We start from the raw sequence: 7,230 nt of genomic DNA on the forward strand, positions 1-7,230 counted from the left end.
TGTTTCCTGTTACTTCATTTGCTATTTGTGTGTGTGTGTGTATGTATGTGTGTGTGTTTCTTTTCTTAATTTACTTTGCATAAGGTAGGGTCAGGAAGGGACCCTGGAACTGTCATACTCAATCTCAGTTTGAGGAGAGAAGTTAATTATTTCTGCCTGCTCTTCTTTCACTTTGCAACAAACTGCGTTCTCTTCTGACTTCTTACCCTGTTACTGCTCCTTCCTACCACAGGTCATGACCTATGAAGCTTTGAGTGTCCTGGTGGGAGGAGGTAGTTCTGGACCACTGGGTTCAAGCCCTGGGACTAAGTCATGCCTGGCATAAGGTGTGTGCCATCTTGTCACTGTGACCATCAATAATGACTACTGTCAGTCTACCCCTACCTCTGCTGCTGCTTCTATGAGTCTGCCATTTCTCCATGGCAGTTGTTTTCTTCCCCAGGGGATTTATTTATTATTTTTTTATGTCTCAAATCCTTATCTCTGTTATTAGGCCCTTATGAAATCTGGCTTAGTTCATCCTGAGGTCTCTTTGATACCCCTTGAGATAGGGTTGGGGAGGGATCATTTGGTGCCCATGCTGACTGTGGTGCCCCAATTTCCCTGACCTGTGCCTACAGAGTTCCTGCTGCCCCAGGTCAGGTCTGCGCCTGCTCACAAGTCAACAAAATTCTTCCAAGGAATTTCTCAATGTCCTGGGTTGCCCATCATTGCCTGGTGGTCAATCCCCAGCCTGTTCTGCTAGCTGGGTTATCTACTCTCCTATTCATGTTCTCAGTTGTGGCCACCTACCTTAGCTTGAGTTCTCCATAGGAAAGTTCTGGGATGCTATAAACAGGATGGAGCATCTGGATCTTCCTATGAGCAAAAAGCTATTTTTAGGACCGAGGGTGACTCCAACCTCTCTATTCCACAATATAAACTATCTTTTTTTTTTTAAAGATTTATTTATTTATGCAAACAGAACTAGGGTACAGGCCAGAGGTGTGATGGATGGGAGGATTCACCAGAGACAGAGTGGGGAAAATAATAGGCAGACTGACAAAGCACACTGCTTTGTGCTTTGAAGGGAGCAGGGAGGGAGCAGCAGGCAGGTCAGGAGCAGCAGGCAGGTCAGGAGCAGCAGGCAGGTCAGGAGAGGTCTGTGACACCATGTGGGTCAGCTCCCTGGCGGGGGATTGAACTCATATTGAGAGCTTCATATTGTGGTGCTTTAACCTGTTGTGCCACCAGGGAGAACCCAAGTTGTCTTTTTTAATCAGTAAAAAGTAATTTGTTATATGAAAACTCTCCGGGACAGACTTATTCTGGAGTGTTGGTACTTATTAACAGGTGCTTATACTCTGGTTAATGGAAATATCCATGTGTTGTCTCAGGTTAAGCTTGGTGGTGGTTTGTGATGGGAGGTCATGTGTCTTGAATGGCTCAGCTATGGGTTTCATAGAACAATAGCCTGTCTCTGAGAAGACACAGAAGATCTGACCTGACTCCCCCCATGTTCTATATCTGAAGCTTCAGGCTCAAGTCAGTATTTATGATTCTGCATCTGCACTTCTAATTCCTGATAAGTCATCGTCTGTCCTGAATAATGACTCTATGTACACCTTCCCCTTTAGTGCTAGGTCCCAAATGTCCTCAGGGTGTGACTGAATCAGTAATTGTAGGTGGTTGCCCATAGCGGCCATGCCAACCCTCCCACTTGTGGGTTGTACTGTCTTAGTCGCTGTAAGCACAGCTCAGTTCAAGTGTTTCGTACCACTTTCCACTGCCCTGTTGCTCCTGAGTTAGACTATAATTATCTGTTTAACTTTCAGAGGTTATTGATTTTGTTCTGCCATTTTATTTGTGAGTATATGGAGGAGGCAAGTCCAGTGTCTTCACTCTGCCACCATCTTGCCAGACCAGCTCTTATTTATACTTTCAATATTTAAAAACTTAAATAGTGCTTCAAGTTCAATCAGCCAAACTTCAGAAGACAAATAGGTTTTCCACAGAAATCTTCTAGGAGTGCAGGCCAATGACTCATGATATTATCCAGCAAATTTATTATCAATATCATGGTCGAACAAAGAAGTCAGCCTAGAATTTAACAGTTTGTTCCAAGTATATGAATACTTTATATCCTAGATTTGGCTAATTCCATTCTAATTAAAACTAGATGGAACTCTTCACAGCTCTGAAGATGAATTAAAATTAATGCTACCAATTCACTAACTCCACTGATGCATTTGGTCTGATTTGAAATAAATATCCTCAATGGAGACTTCCTCACACCTGAATAGAACAGTGTCCCTTAGTCCATCTGAAACAGCCATTTTCCTTTAAGTTGTTACTTCTTCACTAGCAATAGAAATAACAACAGTCAAACTCTATTGCATACCTGTTATGCTATGGCACAACATTTTTATTGCCAATGAAGATTAAGTGTTCTGTCTACGGTCATATGATGTAGGGCAGGCCATCCCCAACTGGGCAGGTCCATTGCTGATATGGTCAAACAGAAAATAAGTCTTGGAGGCCTTAGTAGATTTTACAGGCCTTTAATGCTGAAGCAGGTAACCAGATTCAGGCAGACCAGCATTCAAGGAGGCAGGGAGGCTGGAAGGCGGTCAGAACCAAGTCCTTCACTCCCTCAGGCTTCTCTCCTCCCCTCCCTGCCCCTCCCTGCCCCTCCCTGCCCCTCCCTGTCTCTTCTCTCCTCTGTCTGTCTGTCTGTCTGTCTGTCTGTCTGTCTGTCTCTCTCTCTCTCTCTCTCTCTCTCTCTCTCTCTCTCTCTCTCTCTCTCCATGTCATAATGATCTCTCAGCCAGCTCAGGGCTCATACTTTGAAGTACTTGCACTCCATGTTCTTCAGCTTCTTGACCTGGGTATCCCAAATCATGGTGTGCATGCCCACTGCTCACACTTCTTAGCACTCCATATGTATATGTGGGAATGCCCTGCAGTCAAGCTTGCAAGACTTTTTTACAATAACACAATGTCAGGTGTCGAAATGAAACCTAGGAAGAAAGAAAAACTGCAGGTGGCAGCGACAGAAGCTTATGGTAGGAAAACGAAAAGGAGCTTGAGTTACTCCATGTTCCCTACACACTGCTGTGTCAGAGCAGGAAATTAAGGCCAAGACAAACTGGGTCTAAAGCACATGCCCTTCCTACACCCATTCAACACATACCATCCATGTGCCCAGCACTGTGGGATGAATTGTGCCAATGAAAACAAAGTTAAAGAAACTTGCTCATGAAGGGCAGGGGCATTGGATTCAGTTTTAGGTTATGCATCAGACCAAGTGCCAAGAGAATCAAAGAAAGGGGTGCTTAGCCAACTAGAGAGGAGAGAGATTGGGGAGGTTTGGCACCCAGTCATCAATTGAGCAGGTACAGTAGGATATTCCATAGTTCTGATTGTGCTATAGTGACAAAAAGTATGTTTTGTTTCACTTACTATTTTACTTGAAACTTCCAAAGGAAGTGTCTCTATGGGCAAAAACAGTCAACGCATCAGGGAAATAGTGGCTTCATTAAATTGAGTTAACGTAGTTAATATGTCTACATATTTTGTAAGGAAAAATGGAGTATTCTCCTTCTAGACACAGAAACATGTGCCTTCCAGGGGAGTGGGTCAATCAGATTGGTGACAAAAGCAGGTACTGCGTATCAAAGCCAGTATAGTGAGCTTCCACTCACTCATTCATTAACAGCCGTTGTTGGGAAGCCATCCCAAGCCAGGCAGGTTCATGGTTGTTCCAGCAAATGAAAAAGCAGACTTGGAGACTTACATAGATTTGACAGGCCTTTAATGCTGAAGCAGGGGACCAGGTACACAGGCAGAAGACCAGGCAGGGAGGCAGGGAAGCTGGGAGGCCAGGAGGCTGGCAACTGAAACTCCTAGTGCCTGCAGTCTCCTCAGTCACCATGGCCTCCAGCTTCCCCTAGAGCTCTGAGATCTCCCCGATCTGTCCCATGACCTCCCTATTGCAATAATCTCCTCATAACCTCCCCCACTTCTTGTCCTAGACATCTGCAATTATAGGCATGCATGTACCATGCTTGTGCTCCCAAGCACTTTTGACAATAACATGTTATCACATGTGCACACTGAAACCTGGGAGGAAAACAAAGCATATTTCCCCTTCTAGACACAGAACCATGTGCCTTCCAGGCAAGTAGGTCAAGCAGCATGATGACAAAAGCATGTACTATATATTGAGGACAGGTGGCAGCTGTGTAGGTTAGTAGTGGGAAGGTGAAAGAGAGGCTGGGCAACTCCATGTTCCCTACAACCATTTATTTTCCAGAAATGCACCGGATGTCCCTTAAGGGGATCTAGTTATGAACATGGGTCAGAGACAAGTAAAACATGGTGCTCTAATATTGCTATTGTAGTTATCATCATCATTGTGCCCTTATCTAGGATATTATTAAAGACAGGAGTGTCCTGGAGACAAGGCTCCCATTATCAACTCTGAGGTCTTCAAGTTGAGGGGGAGACAGAACACTATGTGGGATTAGCTTCCCTGGGCTCTCCAACCTCCATTCAGATTGGTCGTGGAAGCCCACATGAGTCAAGCCTTAGGGAGCCCAGCATCTGAGATAAGTGTCCTAATAACCTACAAATCAGATCCTCTCTTTCTACATGATGAAAATTACGGAGTTCTGTTGGGGACCGAGGCCGGCATCTGGAGTCTGTCAGCAGCCATAAAAAGGTGAAATGGAGTCCGGATAGAGAAAAACATCCGGGTTGCAAAAGGCATGTGGGAAGAACCCCCTTGCCCCCACCTTTTCCTTTTCCTCTTTCTTTTCTCGTCCATTTTTGCCCCTCGCAAGACCAACTGCCACCAAAACATGTTGCATTTCTATTGGCCTTCTCCCTTCCTGGCATCCCTCTCCTCCTGTATAAAGCTGAGATAAAACCCAATAAAGAGCTCTTTCTTTGTTCTGCTACACGCGTGTGACTGCTTCCTTTGTTCGCCGGACCTGGGGCCCCGACTCTCCGGCCTTGCTGGTCAAGGTCCCCCGCAGAGTTCTACAACTCACTCTACCAACATGTGCCCTTTTCAAAACTCACCAATGAAGGAATGATCTAGACAAAATTATGCAATTGTTACACCTTCTCCAGGCAGACCTAATTTTGATAAATACACAAGCTGCAATTTATGTGTTAGATTAAGCAGGGAGGGTCCGTTTCTCAGTCTCATTTTAGTGTTTCTTCTGAGAGTCAGCTTTGTGAGTTCATTGAAACACACATTTGGGAGCATGATGATTTTTTCATTTTACATAAAGTTGTAAGAACAGTTTCCTCAGGGGAAAAAACAAAACAAAACAAAACAGGTAAGCTTTTGCCAAGTTATCCAGAGCTGGCATTTTCTAATACATGCCACCTTGGTATGTGGATTGAACCACAGTGTTAATCAATGTCCTGTGGGACACAGAAGAAGCTGTTACCATTACTAAAGAATGCATATTACCCAGATTGAGGGTCATCTCCATGTGCTTTTTTCCTAAAGAAACATATTTTAAGTCAGAGTAAAAATCAAGAGGCAAGATTTTGTTATATGATACCATCTCCTCTGTATCATGTGAGACCCCTTCCTTTCTCCTTGAAGCCCAAGGCACCTGTCTCATTCTTTAGTTTAGGACATAAATCCCCAGTCTGTCCCACTTACTGCCATATAAATTCCCCATACAGTTATATTATATTTGGTCTTTTCTCCTAGGAACCTGTCTGATGTGAATTTTTTTTTTTTTTTGGCTCATATTTGCTTGTGCTTGAATTTCATATGTAGGGGCATGGGGGAAATCTCTCCACATTTTGTGCTTTAATGAAGCTGGATGAATGAACAAATTAACAGCAGACCGACAATTAAGAGAGAATCAAAATTTAATAACTTACATATGGGGAATTCATGTGACTGTAAATTCTAAAGGAAAATGGGGTACACCAGAGGTTTGTATCACATACTAAAGGAACTGGGGGTTCAAGAAGAGAGAAGGGAGAGATTTTGCCTTTTATTCTGAGAGTCAAAAACATGAGTTTCTCAAATAAAGAAGAAGAACATGTCCACTGATAAGCCTACACCTGGATAATACCTCCACACTATATTCTTGTTGGTCACAAAAAGTGGAAAATGATTGTTTCTTCATCTAGGGGAAAGATGAAGGACATGAAAGAAGGGAAAAGTTTCTTTAAGCCTCTCAGACCTTCACTGCTCAAAATAATCTGCATGCTTTAAGTAATGGTTTCAGTCTTCCCAAGAACCACAGGGCCTCAAATGATTTTGGTTTCCCATATGAAGGTGACCCTTTTTGGAAGAGGCCTACTCTGGCTTTTGAGCAAAACCTCTGCCACTCCTCTGGGGACATTGATGCATGGTCTAATGGAATAGTCACATACACTCTCTTTGAAGCCCAATAGCTTTCACTCAGCATAATGTTTTAAGATTGTTGGGGCCAAAGACAGCCTGCCCCAGGATGTCTTTAGTGGCAAGTTAATTATTTTGAGGAAGTGGGGAGATAGAAGACTCAGGAATGATTTGTTACTTAGTTATCGACCTCCCTAAACACAGAAGATCGCCTGTGTTCTCAGAGGTGGGAGGCAGCCTTACACCCCAGGCTAGGGGTCTATTTTCGATGGATGTGGAGAAGAACCATGAAAAATTCCTTTTTCTTTAAATTGCAAAGTTTTTCCCCCAAAATTTATTTTTCCCCATTGGATCCTTTACTACAATCTACATAACTTCAATGGAAGGACTGCAGGTGGGTTCATATTCTATGAACTCCACCAGCACATAATTATAATTTATCTTTTCTCCTATTTGTTTGTATCAAATTAATACTTTTCCAGCCTACAAACTTAGGGGGCTATATCAAGTTTAGCTTCCTCCTCAACAAAATTCATCTGTATTGTTACTCATATCAAGAGTTATTTATTTATTTGTATTGAACAATATTCCAGTGTGTGGTGATAGCGCAGTTTTGGATACCAGTTAGTAGATATTTGGGTTGTTTACAGTTTTGAGCCATTATTTGTAAAGTTTCTTGAATAATCTTATCTATGTGTTGGAGTGGACATTATTTAAGTACTTCATAATGAACTACTCTATCAGAAAAGCTCACCATTACCCAGGGACAGACACCTGGGTCAACAGCTGTCTTGCAGGGCTCCCGAAGCCTGCTTTGCTATTGTCCTAGTATCATCCTGTTTCCCTGCTGCCAGTTAGAATCCCTCCCCCAG

This window comes from Condylura cristata, unplaced genomic scaffold (genome assembly GCF_000260355.1).
Source record: "Condylura cristata isolate star-nosed mole 26May11 unplaced genomic scaffold, ConCri1.0 scaffold00049, whole genome shotgun sequence".
NCBI classification, from domain to species: Eukaryota; Metazoa; Chordata; class Mammalia; order Eulipotyphla; family Talpidae; genus Condylura; species Condylura cristata.